At 40.0% G+C, this 19,191-nt stretch overlaps 1 pseudogene; it reads left to right on the top strand.

The window, feature by feature from the left end:
• The first annotated feature begins 814 nt into the window (after positions 1–814).
• LOC144371411 (transcription factor JunD-like) lies at positions 815–19,020 on the top strand (annotated as a pseudogene).
• Positions 19,021–19,191: the final 171 nt, after the last annotated feature.

Below are 19,191 nucleotides of genomic sequence, written 5' to 3'. Positions count from 1 at the left end.
ATACCAGCAATAACACCATTTGTATAGATACTGAGTTTCAATTTGTTGTAGATTACAGTTTGTTGTCTCAGTCCAGGTAAAGCAGTGTCTCAATAGATTAACTCACAGTACAAGTAAATCACAGTCCAGGTAAGTTCTGCAGGCAGCTAGCTTGATCAGAATGAAGTCTTGTCCATTTCTCAGTCTGGTTTTCAGCAACACTGGAAATTCTTCCACCCTCATTTTCACCGGCACTGGGACGAAGGCAAGAACTCCAACAATGATGCTAAAGAAAATCCTGTAGCATTCCAGTAAGAAAACAACCTTCTGAATAATTTAGTACATTACCTCAAGGTTTTTTTTTTTTTTTTTTTTTTTTTTTTTTTTTTTTAAGAGAGAGTGAGAAAGGAGAGAGAGAGAGAATTTTTAATATTTATTTTTTAGTTCTCAGCAGACACAACATCTTTGTATGTGGTGCTGAGGATCAAACCCGGGCCGCATGCATGCCAGGCGAGCGCGCTGCTTGAGCCACATCCCCAGCCCATCTCAAGGTTTTTTACATTTGAAATAAGCCTTAATAGTACTCATTACTCATCAGCCTCCAGGTGTGGGAGAACCATTGTAGTTACTGGCCTTGGAAATGATCAAACTTCAGGGATGCTGGTAGCGTCTTCGGCCAGCTGTAGTGTCCCAGGCAGCCCCAGATGGCCCTGGGGAGAGTCCCGGTCTCACACTGCTTCCAGGTCAGGTTTGGATTTGGGATTTGGATTTGGGCGTCCCGCTCCCCAGGCGGGGAAGAGCTGACTGCCGCCGCTTGGAAAGTCCTTGGTGCGCCATGACCGGCTCGTGCACGTGGCAGCCTCCACGCCAATTCACGCACCCTCTGGTAACAAAAAGTATTTAGTAGTAGCCTTTTGCTGCAACTTTTTTCCTGATAATCTTTCCTCCTCTGAACTTTTTTATTTCTGACTTGAGTTCCTGGGCTTCCATCAACATGCCCTAACTGCTCTTGGTTCCACTGGGGTGCCTTCTTCCCTTAGCAATTTACTTAACACCTCTTCCATATTTTCATCACAAAGACAATACAATACACTGAGACAAAACAAGACACAAACATACTCTATCAATCTTCTCCATTTTCTCGAAATGGCCAGACTGAGAAATGGACAAGACTTCGTTCTGATCAAGCTAGCTGCCTGCAGAACTTACCTGGACTGTGATTTTTTCCTCTTGCCCTATCTGCCTAGGGACGAGCAGGTTTGCTCCCGTCCTATCAATGGACAAGCAGCTTTTTTCCTCATCACTTACCCCCAAGTGTCTCAGGGCTCCCCGTAACGAGCCACCATCTGCCGCAGTCCGGCTGCAACAAACTGGGGGGGGGGGGTGGTGACGAACTTGTGTATGTTGATACAGCAGGAGTGGAAGGCGTTTGGTGTAAGACAGGAGCGGTATTTATACATTCCACACAGCTTATATTAATTAGCATAAACTAGATACAGCAGTCAACCAATAAGGAATCTCCACACTTAATGGTTCACTGGCGTTACTTCACAAACCACTTCCTCTGGCATTTTGCCAGGCACCATCCAGACTTGTTTACAGACTCTAACATTTCTCTGGCCAAATGCCAGGTGCCATCCTGACTTGTTTACAGACTCGAACACTTCATTATAAAAATTCATTTGGTTTCTGAGTGTTTATTTCATGTTATACTATTTTACTAAATTTATTAGTCAAGAAAGTTTTCAGGTGATTTTTTTGGATTTTCTAAATATAGAAGCATGTCATTAGCAAATAGTGATAGTTTGATTTCCTGTTTTTCTATTCATTATGTTTAATTCTTCTAATTGTTTTGGATAGAGCTTCAAGGATGATATTGAATAAAATGGCAAAAAAGGCATCTTTTTGCTTTTTTTCAATTTTAGAGGGAATGCTTTAATTTTTTCTCCCTTAATAATAATGTTTCTGAGGAGCCCCCACAGAAGGGCCAGGCACAGAGCCCACTGGCAGGGTGGGCTCAGGACTGACTGAGCAGGAGAGGGGTTGGGAGACCCCAGGCCCTGGCCACCCTCCCCCAGCGCATCCAGCCTTCGGTGCAGCAGAGGGTGGAAACACTTTTCTATGGTGATGAGGCACTGAGAAGCCTAGGCAATAGCGTCAGTGGCAGTGGCAGCAACTTTGTGTCCCTGGCCCACTTGTCCCTGAGGCGCCAACTTGGGCGGCAGGCAGCGTGGTGAAGAATGATGCCCTGAAGCTGAGCCAGCTCTGGCCCCCCTATCTGCAAACTACACACACAACAGGTGCCCCCTGACAGCCTACTCTCCAGCCCTACCTGAGGCTGCTCAAGCTCCCCTCTCCTGAGCTCGAGTGCCTCATCATCCAGACCAATGTGCTGGTTACCACTACACCGAGGAGCACACAGTTCCTCTACCCCAAGGTGATGGCCAACAAGAAGCAGGATTTCACCAAGGACTTTGTCAAGGCCCTGGAAGATTTGGAAAAGCAGCACCAGCTTGGCGAGTGTGCAGCCCCACTGCTGCTGCTGCTGCTGCGGCAGCCTCTGCAGGAGGACTCTCTGTCAGGCATTGGGCGCCGCACTCTTACCCCCCCAGCTGACATCAGTCTCCACGAACTTGAGCAGCTACAGGGGTGGTGCCGGGGGTGCTGCAAATGTCCCCTTCACCTCCAATCCCATTCCCTTCTCCCCGTTACTGCTGCCCCCCCCCCGCCCCCCATGCACTGGGGCCGCCATGCCTAGCTGTGCTCAAGGATGAGCCACAGAAGGTGCCCGACTTGCCAAGCTTCAGCGAGAGCCTGCGGATATCGCTCATCGACATGGACACATAGTAACAAATCCACGCTGAGGGCAAGCGGCTGCTCAATGGCATTGTAGCCTTCAAGTGCCCCAAAGGCAAACTGGAGCATCTCTTCCTGGATTAGAAAGTGAAGAGGTCAAGAGCCAGAACACGAGCTGGCAGTCTACCAGGAGCCTGCTGACTGAGCAAGTGGCGCAGCTCAAGCAGAACGTCCTCAGCCATATCAACAGTGGCTGCCAGCTGCTGCCCCAGCACCAGGTGCCCTTATACAGAGCCCAAGCACTGGGGGCATGTGCGTCCCCCTCCTTGAGGGGCGGGCTCACAAGGGGAGGGAGATGGCTGAGCGCCCTGGACTTGGGAGGGTTCAACCCTGGCGACCACCATCCCGAGAGTGCCCAGGACTCAGAGAGGGCCCAGTCCCCAGGGATCCCCATTGGTGCCCTGGGCTTGACAAGCTGGACCCCCTGCTCCTTTAGGGGGGTGGATCCCATGACCTCCACCTCCCCACCCCCCACCCCACCCCCTCTTTTCCCTGCGCTGATGCCAGGTGTTGCACAAACCCGAAGGTTGCCCCTTCCTACACACCACTGCAGAAGGGGGTTCTATGGGGCACAGCCTCCAGCCTGCCTTTTCTTTTTCTGTTTTGCTTTTGGAAAAGAGAAGAACAGAGTGTTCGATTCTGCCCCATTTATGTTTCTATTCGTGAACAAATGGTTGTGTGTCCCTGTGTGTTTCCTTGTTTTTTTTTTTAAAGAAATGGGAAAAGGAAAAAAAATGAAGCCTTTTCCTTGCTCTCACTACCCACTTTTGTCCTTCCAACACCCCTCCTCCCTGCTCTTTTTGTTCTTTGTTTTGGTTTTGCTAGGAGTCCACATTCCTGTTTGTAAACCTTTGTTCCCTGTTTTCTGTTTTCAGTAAAGTCTCCTTACTCCAAGAAGAAGAAGAAGAAGAAGAAGAAGAAGAAGCAAGAGAAGGAGGAGGAGGAGGAGGAGGAGGAGGAGAATATTTTCCATGTGTTTACCATAGATAGTTTTTATAGTATTAAGACATATTTCTATTATACATAGTTTTCTAGTGTTTTGACTATGTATTTAGTCAAATGTTTTTTTCTGCATTTATTTGCTGAGGGCCATTGCCAAGTAGAAATGATGCATCAAAATTTCCTTGCCAGCGTACCCCATGTTAAATGGGCTTTCCTTGGAATTTCACTGTTGACATTGCATGTAAGGTGACCTTGCTCAAGGACCAGGGTGGATCTGGGTTTAGAGCTGATCAGGTCTGAGGAAGTATCCTGCTCCTTGAGTTTAAGGCGTTCCCGGTTTAAGACAAGTTTAGGGCATTCCTGGTTTAAGACAATATGGGTTTTAGGGAAGTTGGAGGTTGAAGATTATTGCTGCTGGGAATAGGGTGTTCCTGCTGCTTGAGTTCCCGTTGAGTTCTCGTGAGATTCAAATGGGATTTGGAAAAAAGCCTTGTGGAGTAGGTGAATTGTCCTGGCAGATTTTGGATTTCGCTGAACATGTGTGGAGGCCGGTGTGAGTTCGGGAATAAAGAATTGCTGTTTGAATCTACAAAGCTGTGAGTGGCTCGTGATTCAGTGTCAAGCCGAGACATTGGCATTTATTGAGATAATTTTTTGATTCTTTTCTTTACATCTATTTAATTAAAAAATATGTTTATTGATTTCCATGTATTGAACCAACCCTGCATCTCTGGGACAAAGCCCACTGATCATGTTGTAATATCTTTTTAAAATGATTTTGTATGCTGTTTGCCATAATTTTATTGAGAATTATGACATCTCTGTTCATCAGGAATACTGGTCTGAAATGTTCTTTCCTTGATGTGTCTTTGTCTGGTTTTTGCATCAGGTTGATATCAGTTTCATAGAATGAGGTTAGAAGGTCTTTTCTATTTTCTATTTCATAAAATAATTTTAGAAGAATTGGTGTTCATTCTTTTTTCAACTTCTTGTAGAACTGGGCTGAGAATTCCTCTAATCCTGGGTTTTTATTACTTGTTAGGCTTGTGATAATCCCTGGCTTGTGAGAATTAATGTAATATACTCAAGACTTTATACTTTAGAGGAGAAATGCCTACTCTAACATTAGCCTGCTTTAGCAAGTGTTAGTCCTCAAATAACAATATTTTTGAACATTTTTTGTTTTCCCCAGAAGACTGACATCTCCAAGACTCCTTTCTTTAAACATGTATGTGAAAATGTGTGTGTGTGTGTGTGTGTGTGTGTGTGTGTGTATCCAATGTTTTGTAATCACTTGGTAAAACTGCATTAAATAACATAGCCATCACATCAATTTGGGAACTTTACTCAAGCTTTTTAGCCTATATCTTAAATTTTTGATCCATACAACACTTTTAGCTATAATTTCTATCAGAGTCTCTACATGGAAATATGAAATAATGAGACAAAATATTTTAACACTCTCACTCTCCAATATTATAAAATTTATTTCTAACTAAATTTAATATTATTCATACTTCACATAATTCTCCTGAAATAAATATAAAAACTTTGAGATAAACAAAACACAAAGATATCAGCCAAGGGAAGTGACAAAGACTGCATGAGAGCAGGATGAAGATTATAAAATATTTCTGAATTAATATCTAAGTTCCATGAAAAGTTGAATCAATATTTTTCATGTGTGTGTATTGAGATAATTACTACACTAAGACATTTAGGTGTTTGTAGAGTAGGAGGATATAAGATACTATTGCAGTGTTAAGAAATAGGGAAATAAGAGGAGCTCTATCATGAACATCATGTTGAATTTTGCTGAAAACCCAAATGTGAAGCCTAGGGATGTTTTGTAGAAAGCAACAAAGTTAAGCAAATAGATCATCAGTTTTCTTGATTCTGAGCACAGACTAGAAGGTAAAATAGTTTACACACATATTTGTAACAAATTCAATAAAATGCTTAATTTCAAGGGAAATGGGCTGTGGTTGAAGAAACTATCAAGTTCAACTTGTTCAACTGTCTTTAACACATTTATAACCAAGAAGAAAAAATGACTATTTTCCATGAATAAACTCAGTAATAACAAAAAGTTTTCTCAGATAAATGGCTACACTTTGAATAATGTTGCAATATTCATTAACTCTGGTTCTGCTTACAGAATAGTCTCACAGTTCCTGAAAGACTCATGAGTACAAAGAAATATATACCAAGGGCTTATAGTCTTCTTCAAAAAAAAATTTCACTTTTTTTCCAAGATTTGGCCATCCTGACATCAATGTGTGGATTCAGATATTTGGGGCAAAGCTGTACTCTGTTGATCTGGTTACCTTTTTCTTTTAAAATTACAAAAAATTCTGTAGAAAATGTTTACTTTACCCGAACACCCAAAGTCTGTTGTCATTCTTTGAAAGAATTTAAATTGTCTCTGAAGAGCATTTTTTTTCTTGAAAGTTTTCAATGAACAAAATCATCCTTTGATATTTGGGTGAAAAATCAGTGAAAATTCCTTTGAAAGTTTGAATACTTCTCAGAAAAAGATAAAATACCTTTCTCTAAATTATTATAAACTGCTCCAATTACAGAAAAGTCAGTAACATAATAGAAAATAATTTGTTATTTATTGATGTTTTTTTTTTGGTTGTTTGTTTTTGGTTGTGTTCCTCGCAAAACAATGTGAGACCTCTCATTAGACCCTGGACATGTATGGCTTGTTGTATAAGAAAATAAATTAAACAAACAATCAATCAAACAAACAAAAAAAAACCTAATGTTTTATGTGAGTGTGTATACTTTTAAAATATATTTATCAGGTTTTCAACTAAAACCAATTCAGAGTAATGACACCTAATATGAATAGATATGCCTCCCATAGAGCTTTCTTTGTATATGACTGAGAAATATTCGATATAAGCAAAAAATCAAAATATTTTGTCAATAGTTTTGGTATTAAGTAATTATTAATGGCAATGAATAGTTTAATTATTTATTAAAACACTAATTTTACAGTTTTTAAAGCATTGACAAAGAATAACGTAAATTTTCTTCATGATGGTGTCTTACAGAGTATATTCACTACACCAGAAGTCCCTGTTCTTCACCTCTTTAGCATCTTCTACTCTCCCTGATTTCTTGGCAATGTTTAACATTTTTAATGTTTTGACTTTTACATAATGTCACAAATATGGCATTTCAGAAATTATATTCTTTCTGGCAAATATAAATTTATGATGCCTACATTATTTTTATGTTTGATAGTAAATTTCATTTTTTTAAAGTTTTGAATGACCCTCCTGTGTATGGATGTATCACAGTATTTACATTAATAACAGGTAAATAGCTACTAAAGTCTCTCTTACCTGCTTCCTGTTTTTGACAATCATGAATGAAGAAGCTGTGGACATTTGTATGTGGGATTTGTGTGGACTTAGTTTTTAATTCCATTGAAATAACACTGAGAAATACAATTAGTGAACCATATTAAGTGTATATTGTAGTTTTAAGAAGCTACCAAACTCTCTTCCACAGTGGCTGTCCAATTTTGTGATCCCAACAGCAGTGTACGAGAGTTCTTCTTGTCCACATCTTTGCCAGCTCTTGATATTGTGAGGTTTGAAATTTTGTAAATTTTATAGGTGTGTTTAATTTGTAATTTATTAATGACATATAGTATTCAGTATTTTTTTTCTATGTTTTACAAATATATAGTTTGTTTTCTGAGGAATATATTTATTTCTTTCATTCAAATGTAAAACCAATGTATTAGGGTAATACCAAAATATAATAAAATGTACATATATAATTCATATTTTGTCATATTTGGACATACCTATTTACCAATATAACAGGGACCACAATCAAGTTTTTTACATTGAGAGTTTATGCATATGTTTCTTGGTGCCCTGTTGTAATTTCTACCTCTTGTTGTAATTTCTCCTCCTCCTACAGTGGGGCCAGGGGGGGGGGGCGGCTGGCAAACCAAACCAAAACAAAACAAAACAAAAAACCAAGCAAAAAAAATGGACTGATTTTGTATTGTGATACATGATACAGTAAACTGTAAATCACACAAATTAATTGTGAGAGCCTTAGTCTGCATAGATGGTGACCTTGGGACAATCAGTCATCCCTCAAACTTAGTGTACTCATCTGTAAGATTAGAAGTCTTCCAATCAGGACTCAAGATAATGGAAAGATAAGGACAAAGTAAATAATGAATGTCTGAAACAGAGAAAGCTATTGAATTCTGTTATCCAGTGTTACCATCCAAGTTTATTCTGGTGATGCAGAGTACATCTGGGTGACTACAACTCCATAGATTCTTTATTTTTATTATATTTTATTTGTTATTTTTAAATATTAATAATGATAGGAAATATTTTGGAATATTATGCATACAGTGAGTATAACTCATTGTAGTCAGAATTCTATATTTGTGGTTCTACATAATACAGTTACTCTGTTCATCTGTTCAAATACAAAGATAAGAAAGTTATGTCCAAATACATAGTTCATTTCTTTAACCTCTGGCTATAATTGTATAGACTTCAGTGTTTTCATGATTTTTTTTTCTTATGGTGTTATTGAGGTTTAATTCTCATAAGAGTTCCCATCAAAAATTAATTAAGTTTTGACATTTACAATTTTGTGGTGAAATTACCACAATTATCTTGTTTTAAACATTTTAATAACTGATTTAATTAATTTAATCTGTTAATCAACCACTTAAATGCCTTCCACGTCCCTGGCAACAAACTCTCTCTTTGCTAACTCTTTGATTTTCTAATTTTGCATATATAATATAAGTGTAATTATCTCTCACCCATACAATCAATAACTGATTCCTACATAAATGGATTAAGAAATAATCTGCTAATGTGCCCCTTTGGATGACATCCTAGGAAGAGACCTTTGTGGTAACCACATGGAGCTATGCACTTGAAGGAACTAACAGTCCATTTTGGGTTCAATGTGCCTTGGTCTCTGGCCAATCTAGATGGACATGTGCTTGGTCAAGTAGCAAATAGGGTGTCATATTGCAGAGGTGATAATCTGTTATGTGGACACAGAAGTATGGGTATGAGTGCTCATTGGAAGTGGAGTATTCAGGGCATGAGTCCCAAAGAGATCTCAGCCTCTGGAAGCATAGGCTGTACTTATACCTGCAGGTGAGTACTGTACAGTATGTTGGCAAGGATGGAGAAAGAAAACCTGTTACCTGGGGGCTTCCATGCCTCTTTATCCTGAAGAGCAAAGTATGAATGGGATTTGGCAGAAAACTCTTATATGTATGGTTAATATTATGATGTGCTAAGGTATCACCTAGCATGCATGGGCATGTAAGAACAGAAAAGAATGGAGTCAGAATCCCTACATCAATTCATGTACACATACACATACACACACACACAAACAAACAAACAAACACACATATACCCTCAAAATATATCACAGAACTCAACACAAAACTAAAACTACAAACTTTTAGAAAAAAAAAAAAACAGGAATACATCATTTTGGCCTTATATTTAGTAGTCGTTCCTAATATAAGGCACCAGTAAAGCAATAATGGAAGTAATAAGTAAATTGAACTTTACTGAAAACAAAAGTTTCTAAGCATCAAAGAATGCACTAAGAAATTGAATTGACAACTCAGAGAATGGAAGAAAATATTTGTAAGTCATAGAATATAACTCAGAAATGACTGTTCCCAAATATAGAAAGAACTGTTACAACTAAACACAAAGAAAATCCAATAAAATGTATCCAAAGACTTGGATGTGCACTTCTCTAAAGATCATTATGTTTGCAAAACAGTAATCATTTTATCATTTATCATTAAGGAATTGCAAATCAAAGTCATAACAAGAGACCACTTTATGGCTAGAAGGCTACAATAAAAGACATGGACACACTGTGACCTGGGGGAAAAATGTAAAGAATGTGCCTACTTTCTAGTACAGTCTGGTAACTCCTTCCATGTTAGTCACAGACTTACTAAATGACCCAGCAATCCTACTCTAAGTGTACACCCAAGAGAAACAAAGGTATATGAGTATTCACAGCAGCGTTATTCAAATAGCCAAAAAGTGCAAGTTACTCAGTCAACTAACAATACAGATTAATAAATATGGCACTTCCATCTAATGAAATGTTGTTCTGCAATAGAAAGGAATGGAATACTGATGACATGCTATTATATGAATAAACCTTGAAAATATTAGGCGAACTCAAAGAAGCCAGTCATAAAAAAGACAGGGTCTCACTTAAGGCTCTGATTTTATCCTTGATGAAGGAAGAGCCACTAGGTACTTTGTCCCAAGTGCAGACAGCCACACGCCTCTCCAGGAACAGTTAGAGAAAGGTTTACTGAAAAGTTCTAAGGTAAAGCCAGGTTCTCAGCATGCTTTGCATGGTTCCTCCTCCAAGTTCCCTGATGTCACAATTCCTTTCAACACCTATTCTTCTAGTAGATCCTCCAGACAGAAGGCAGCATCTTCCAGGATATTTCTTGTCATGCCATGTCATTGCCCAGCTCAAAGTTCTCCATTCCTGCCTTTCTCTGCACCTCACCAGAGAGCCACTTTCAAGGTTGCTCAGGGCAGAGCTCAATGCTCTAAGGCAGCAGGCCTTATAGCCTCTAGGAGGTGCTCTTTTTAGAGTCATGGGCTAATGGAAGAGAGGGGACTCAGAAAAAAGTGCATCATGTAATTTATATCACAGAATTTTCCTATGGGTATGTAAAGTATATACATATTTTGAATAGAGGTTTACATGTCCCAAACGAAGGTGTCATTTCTTATTTTCAGAAATCTGTCACTTTAAAAAACTCTAATATAAGGCCACATTTGTCATATTTATGACCTTCATTCAGTTGTATGTTGAAAACAAAAGTTGTATGATTTCCTCTGACCCAATATTAATATCGATAATGGCATAATGACTTATTCAACCAAAATTTCAGGCAAGAATTTATGAACAGCCTGCCATCACCAACCAAACCCCCCCAAATGAATCCTCAAATGAACACCTCACCAGGCTGGATATCCCAGCATGTGGCACCATCTAATATACGTATTGAGTCACCTGCGATCCTCACTGAGAACTCACCTCTCTGTTCTTTTAGACTCACTGCTCCTTCAATGGAACCCCTCAGTTGTTTGTTGTCCATTTTAAATACTGTATTGTCATTAAAATAGACATGACATAAAATTTTACATGTTAACCATTTTCTAAAAAATATTTTTAGTTGTAGATGCACATAATAACTTTATTTTTCTATATGTAGTGCTGAGGATTGAACCCAGGACCTTGCATGTTCTAGGTGAGTGCTCTATCACTGAGTCACAACCTCAGCCCTCAAATTTTTTTAAACGTAATTCTTTTACTCAATGTAAATACTCTCAGGTCCATAGCATATTTGAGAAATATTGCTATCCCTGAATATATGAATTTAATTCATTTCAGCAAAAATTCTACCCTATCCATTTTCTCTATTTTAGAAGAGTAGATGGTGGCCAAGTGCTAGGAAATACTTCTTCAGGCCTTTGGTAAAACCACTATAGAATCAAGGAATCCCTGTAATGAATAGAGTATTTGAAAATAATTCAGGCCTAATTGTTATTGGTTATCTATTTTTGGATTGTATTTATTTTATTTATTTTTTATTTTATTTTTATTTTTTTATTGGTTATTCAAAACATTACAAAGATTGCAGAATCACATCAGTTACAAATTCACATTTTTACATAATGACATAATACTAACTGTTGTATTCTGCTAACTTTCCTATATCCTCATTATATTTTTAGATTATTATTAGAGGTTATTAGAACATAATCATGGGCTGGGGTTGTGGCTCAGTGGCAGAGCTCCTGCCTTGCATGTGTGAGGCACTGGGTTTGATTCTGTATCCTACATATAAATAAATGAGTAAAGCAATATTCAATAAACAACTTTAAAAAGTCATAAATAAAACGCTTAGTCATATACCTATTAGTTTCATTCACTTGTACTATATTTATCCACATTAGTCATGTAACAAAAGACTTTATATTTAATTATGACAGCGTGAATATCAGGAGGAGGATTCCTCTTTAGTTATGAGAATTTTGATTTTTACAATAACAGCCCAATTATTTAGGTAAAGTACATGTAAACATGTACTGTATATATTACTTTGTTTTTTTAATACTTCCTTATTTTTCTATAAATTGCCAATTTTTAATATTGTTTTATTTTATTTTACTGTCATTTTTTAGAGCTGTAAACAATGTTGGAACCTGATTGACTAAATGCTGTCATATTTAAAAGGGCCCTTCAGGTTTTTATTCTGAAGCTATAACTTTTTATAGGACTGTATCATGGTATTTAGGCATTTCAGTACTTTTTTCAACCTGAAATTATATTATTTTCAGTTTCTTGATGTAAAACATGAACTATACTACAAACTATTCTCCTACAGTAGTTTGGGCAGAAGTAATTCTTGATTAATATCAGTGGGGAATAGTCAGCCCATTTTATAGAAACTTTGAATGTAGACTGCCATCCACTTATTTAGAGTGAGTAATGTTTTATGCTGGAAAGTAAAAATTATTTATAGGATTGATTTAACAACCAATGTTACTTTTGAGAGAAAACAGATTAGATTTATTGAACTTGTAGAGTTTCTTTTTCAAGGCCCAATTTTTTCCTCATTTAAATTAATTGTGGGCTCAAGTATCATTGAAAGTCTCACTGGCCATCAATTGTGATAAAGCTACTGTTTATATTTAAGAAGAAATTTATATAACTGTATTTATTTTAGACTTAAATATATAATCTTCACAAAAAACGTGAAAAACATATTTATACTTGAAAAAAAGTTTTAACAACTAATTCTTAATTAGGGTATTTTAAATAAATGTTCTTTCTTGGTCTCTATCAGAGAAGCATCGTTCAAAGTGTCACCTCTGGACTGGTGCAGTTTTGGAAAGTATTATTTATTTGAAATGATATAGAAATTGAACATAAATACTTCAAACATGTTATAGTAGTTTAGCAAAGTCATTTTATGCTTATTGAATCTAACAATAACAAAATTTTAAGTTATGTCTTTGTTTCTTTATTTCAGTGTCCTAATGATTTATTTGCATTTTACAATACTCTCCCTGAGAAAAAAACAAAGACAAGAACACTCACCATATAAGCATCATGTGTATGAAATAAAGAAGATGTAAGAAAAAACAGGGACAGAGTGAACTTAAATTATGGTTTTCAACTCCTATAAGTTTTCTGAGAATTGTAATTTTTTCTGTATTCAAAATCTCCTATTTCCATGACATGTTTAATTGTGTTTCCTGCCTTACTCTTAATATGCTCTAGTTATAACTTTTTTAATGAAAAAAGTAGCAGATTTTTATTATTATTATCAATGCCAAACAAGACTTTAAATCAATTAAAATCTTCCATTAAGCATAAAATTACTTTCACATTTGCTACAATCACAGTAAATAGGTTTCTTTGTATAAAGGGACAGTCTTTGGAATTTAAAATATCCCCAACTGAAAGATTACATATTTAAAACTCTGTCTGGTGCTCATATAATAGTGGATTACTCAAATTAAATGTTATACTCTCTTAAATAAGATAAAATGGAAATAATTCACTCATAAGATTTATAAACCATCTTTATTTATAAAATACTATCCTAAGAATTTTAATATCATCAAGCTTCAATTGAAGCAAAATTATAATCACTTAAATAAAAGCACTTATGTAAACTAAAAATGAGAACTATATTACTTTTGAAGGCAGATAAAAAATTATTGTCAAGTTTCCTGTTGTACTTCTGAATGTTCAGTAGCAGACTCTTTTGAAGGTGAAATCCACCCTGAAGGGAACTCACTTCTACTTTCAGAATGCAGGGGAGAGAGGAAATCCAGCTCTGGGGGGAGATAATGAAGAAAACATCATGGTCCCATTGAGAATGGAGGGGGTGGTGGACTTGGTTGGAAAATATTCTTGAGATGCTCCATACATGTTTCCTGGAGGAAGTGGAAGAAAAAAAAAGGTCCTCTTCTCATGAACTTACTCCTTGGATTTATTGGAAACAATGGACGTTTGATTTAAGGAAAAGGTAAGAAAGCAAAGCCAGAGTCAGTTGCTTGGTTTTCAGCAGGGAGAGATGAATCAGTTTCATTGGAATCACCAAGATCAACTTGGTATCCTTTCTACTGGCTTTCATTTCTGAAGATGAGGCCCATCCAATTAATCCAAGTGCAGCATATTGGAACTTGTGACTTCTGCTTATCAAGATGGTCTACTACCATAATTAGAATAACATCCATCTTGCCTTTGTAGAGGAAGATGTGGCTGGTGGCGGGATCATTATCCTATGGGCCTGTTCCCATGGAGGTGCCAGGGGCCCAGCACCAGAAGGTGCTCTCTGAAGATCACTTCACAAATCACAGCTTGATTCTCTTTTTGAACTTCTGATAAGATGGTCCAGAGGATTCTCTGGGCCCCTTGGCCTCTTTCTCTTCCCAATGGCACCAAAGGTGAGAGTATAAGTGGACTCTTCTTTTCTGAATGAGAAGGTCTTATTTCACATGAAGTTTGACTCAATGGTAAGGAACTATTTGGGGAATTCTGTCTGCCAAAGACTGAATTTGAAACATCAAGCACAGAAGGATATTCTACCACAAGTTTAAATTTGAAATCCATTTCAGTTTATTTTTGTCTATTGAGAGCATTCTGAGCTGCCAACACATTATCATGTGCTTTTTTTTTTCATGGTAAATAAAGTGTGCCTGATAAGAACAAATTGTTCTCTCGAATTCTTCAAGATCTTTGGCTTGCTTTCTATAGGTCTCCAGTGGTTTAATTTTATGGCTAATCTTTTCCTCCACTTTGGAATGTTTCTCCTCTTGCTCTACCTGGTAATTTTCTTCTCTTATTAATTACTTTTGGAGTTTCATTACATTTTATTGATATAGTTCCATCATGACTTTAAGTTTATGCTAAAGATTCTGATTTTTAACTTTCAAATTCTGTATTTTCTGCTTGCAAAGTGTGCTGTATGTATACACATGGATGTATAACCAATGTGATCCTGCAATCTGTACACGTGGAAAAATGACAATTTATATCCTATTTGAATCAAATATATGTCAAGATTATTGTAATGTTTGGAACAACTAATAAAAAATAAATAAAATTTTTAAAAAAGAGAATATAAAAAAAGATGCTTGTTCTGTCTTAAGATTGTTAATGTTCTATAAGGTCTTCCTTTGTTTTACCTACTTCAGATGATAAAGTAAAAATTTTATTTCTTTCTCTAAGCTTTTAAAAGAGGCACTTAACTTAGCAACATAAACCAGTTTTTAAAGCTCCTTTTGGCTGATCTTCTAAGTGAGTACCAATTTCTGATTCACTTTCCATTTCCAATTCCAAGTTACCACCATCTGTTAGAACTTCTCCAAGCACAGGAACCTAATCTTTCATTTGCAGCAACTGTTCATTCAGAGACCTAATGTGATTTTCTTTATTTTTTAAAACTTGTTCTGCATGTACTTTAGAGTGTTCATATGCCGTTTATTAAGGCAATTCAGTTTTTCTTTTCATACTTCAACTTCTTATAAAAGCTATTTTTGACTTTCCTGAAGTTGGGGATTTTTATTCAAAGAATTTTTTTATTGCTACCATAACTCCTTCTTTATTTATTTGACATATTCTCGTTGTTTTACTTTCAGGTATTTGTTATTTGAGGGATTTTGATTTATTTACTAGAAACTTAATTTTTTATATATCCCACTATCAATTCATCCTGTTGATAATGTTTAGTTTTCTCTTCTTGTAGCTCTTTTTCTAGAAAGAATATTTCATCCTCAGGTTTAGATACAGATCTATCCAGGTTTTCATATATTGCCACTCAATTTTCTGCTTTTATTGACTCTTTCTCCAAAGTGGCATCCTTTAAAGATGACTTTAAGCCATATCCACAATATAAAGAGCTCTTACAATTCAATAATAAAAGATGACATAATAAAAAAAGGCCAAGGATACAAACAGATATTTCTACAAAGATATACAAATAGCCAATAAAACACAAAAAATGCAGTCTCACTGGCCCTTGGCAAATGCAAATCAAGTGAGAGGCCACTGCACACCCACCGGGACATTTACGGTGGACAGTAACAGATGTCAAGTGGCATATGGAAAAACCAAGACCCTCAGACATTCCTGGTAGGAGTATGGCAATAAAGCCATCTTACTGGCAGTTTCTTGGAAGGTCAGAGGTGCTGTGTGACACAGCAGCTCTACCTCTCCACACAGATCCAAAAGAAAAAAACTGCAGTCCCTACACATCTGCGGCAGCATCACTCCTACAGCCAAACCTCCCAATGGGCTGGGGCTGATGAATGCACAGATCCATGAGCTGGTGAAGGCTTCATGCAGTGGGAGCTCCTCAGCCACAGGGGATTCAAGGGCCTGGAGGATAAGAGTGAATCCTGTCAGTCACACCCCACACAGCCACAGATGGCTAAGGGACAGAAAGCAGCCTCCCACTGCCTGAGGTCAGGGTGATGGATGGGACGCAGCAGCAGAGCGGCTGTGGATGGCTGACAGGGATGGGGGTTGCAGTGTTCTAAAACCGACTGTGGTGGCAGCCTTGAGATTTTGTGGACACACTAAGCACTGCTTGAGTTTTCCAGGGTGTAGGAGCTGCATCTCACAGAGGGCTGTTCAAAGCCCCACCTGGGACCAGGCCACAGGCTCCCACTGGGATCTGGCCACACCACTGCCGATGGCCTGGCACTTATGGCCCGGAGCTAGCCTGGCACAGGAGACGCTGGGCTCCCTCCTTAGCCCCACACAGAAGAAAACAAGGAGGCCAAGTCCGCCATCCAGACTCACCACCTAAGACTTTTAAAAAAGACTGGATGTTGCAGAGGCCCACGCCTGTCACCTCAGCAGCTTGGGAGGCTGAGGCAAGAGGATCGTACCTGGAGGCCAGCCTCAGCAAAAGAAAGGTGCTAAATAAGCAGCTCAGTGAGTCTCTGTCTCTAAATGCATTGGGTGGGGGGTGGGCCTTGAAGCCAGGTGCTGCTGGGGTGGACACTTGCTGGCTCTGACCTGGGAAGGTCCCTGAGTCAGGACAGCCCCACGGGCTCTCAGCAAGTCAAGACTTCCCACTGCCCCCGAGTTCCCATGTGCGAAGCCAGAAGAAGCCCTCAGCCAACACTGTACCTTCTCCCCCTGTCCCTCATGAGCCCTGGGGTCAGATGTGGGTCTGTGGGGCAGGGAGTGGGAAGGTCCCCTTGGGAGCAACCTGTGGGCTGCAGGTCAGAAGTCGCCGACAGTGTGCTCATGTCCCAGATACTCCTCAGCCCCCGCCCCAACCCCATCTTGCCCAGAGCCTTGGTTCCTGGCCCAGTCCAGCACTGGTCACAGCCCAGCCTGCCTCTGGGCTGCACGCTCCCTGGACACCAGGTCACAGCCCCTGCTCCTGTGCTCGGGGGGCAGCAGCCATGTCCCTAAATGCTGCTTGACTATGACCTCAGTACTAGGCACCAGAGTCCTGTTCTGGAGACCACATGGCTCCATTCCCACAGGCAGGTTCTCAGATCAGAGCCACCTTCCCCTGGAGCTTTCTCTGGGGCTAGGGGTGGACAGAGCAGCACTCTCTGTAGACACCTGCTGGCCAGTCCAGGGGCCCTGGGGGGGGCTGTAAGCAGGGCTTCCCAGCAGGGGCTGCCATGTATCCATGTGGAGCCCTCGGCCAGCGAGGTGGGACCAAATTAGAAGACCCCGTGAGGGGACTCAATAAGGCGGACCCAGTGAGGGGACCCAGTGAGGGGACTTGTATAGTATCAGGTGGTGCTTGCAGAGTTCCCAGCCCCAATGCCACCCAGGATGCCCTGAGCTCCCCCAGCAGCTGGCCAGGCTGGCACCAGCTGCCCCAAAGTCTGCAGGAGGCACTTTTGCCCTGATCTTTTTCAGTCATGTCAGGGGACTTGAGGGGACAACACAATGCTTCCCATGAGCCTGGGTCATTCACTCAGATCCCAAGGGCAAGGGAGCCGCCAGTGGCAGGGACCCATGGGTGGCCTGATGCTGTGGTCCCCTAGCTCCTGAGATGGGCTTCTCCATCGAGAGCCACTGAATTTTCCACTGTCACTCAGCAGCAAGTCTGGGCAAATGGGGAGTCACTTCTGGCTCTAGCCATCCTGAGTCACTTGGACCACAGGGTTTTTTTCTAATTCCTACCCCAGCATGCATTCTCAGGGATTCATCCCCCATGGACCTTGGCTGCTGGGATGGAAGAGGCCCTCCTGCCACCTGTGCTGAGCAGGCCCAAGACCAGCTCCTGTTGAACCAGGAAGACAGAAAATACCAAGAGCACCACATGCCCACTGCAGCTGCTGGGCCTAAGGGGAGGCAGGGAGGCTTCCACCACAGAAGCCCAGGAAGGAATGTCCCCCAGCTCTGGCACAGATAGCAGAGCCACTGTGCTAAAGATGTGTCCACACCACTCTTCACCAGACTCCCTGTCCCTACAGCCTGGAGCAGCTATACTCAAAGGCAGGCTGAGGCCAGGTAGGGGCCAGAGGCCCCACTGTGTCTCCAGGAAGGCCTTACTGTCCTTACTGTTTTTGTTCCTGGAGAGACCTGTGTTCTCCTCAGTATTTAGAGCAGCTCAACTCCCAGTAGCCAAGCTACAGAACCAGCCTAGGTGCCCCAGAGCAGATAGATGGACAAAGAAACTGTGGTCTCTATACACAGTGGAATATTAGTCAGCCATAAAGAAGAATGAAATGATGACATTTGAAGTCAATGGATGGAGTTGGAGAGGATCGTGCTGAGTAAGTAAGCCAATTCCAAAAACCAAAGCTGAGTGTCCTCTCTGACATGCAGATGCTGACTCACAATAGGGGAGAAGAGAAGAGAATTTCATTGAATGAGACAACGGGAAGGGAGGGGAGGGACTGGGAGAGACAGGGGAATGAATGGACCTCACTTTCCCATGTTCACATAGGAAACACACCTGCTGGCCAGGCCAGGAACCCTGGCAACAACCAGGGATACACCACAGCAGGGCAAGCCACAGGAATGAAAATCACATCCCGTGTAAGTGACATTGTAGGATACACATTGCTGTCACAGGGAGCTAAGAAGAACAAATTCACAGACAAACCTGTGTTCCCACCTATTAAAAGGGACAAGGTGCGATGTCATTCAGCGTTCTCATTAAAGATGAAGTGAGCTCTGCTGGCCTCTGGGAGCCAGTGTGAGGGATCCAACACTCAGGACACCAAAGCAGCCCCACCTCTTTAGTCCTTTGCTCCCCACAGGAATGTCCAGCCTCAGAGGCCTGCGGAGACCCTGCCTATTAGGGACAGGGCAGCTGCTTCCTTCAGTCCCCCTGCTGTCTCC

This window comes from Ictidomys tridecemlineatus, chromosome 16, assembly GCF_052094955.1.
Source record: "Ictidomys tridecemlineatus isolate mIctTri1 chromosome 16, mIctTri1.hap1, whole genome shotgun sequence".
NCBI classification, from domain to species: Eukaryota; Metazoa; Chordata; class Mammalia; order Rodentia; family Sciuridae; genus Ictidomys; species Ictidomys tridecemlineatus.
The sequence above is the reverse complement of the archived record's forward strand: the minus strand, read 5'-3'. Positions and strand labels throughout refer to the sequence as shown.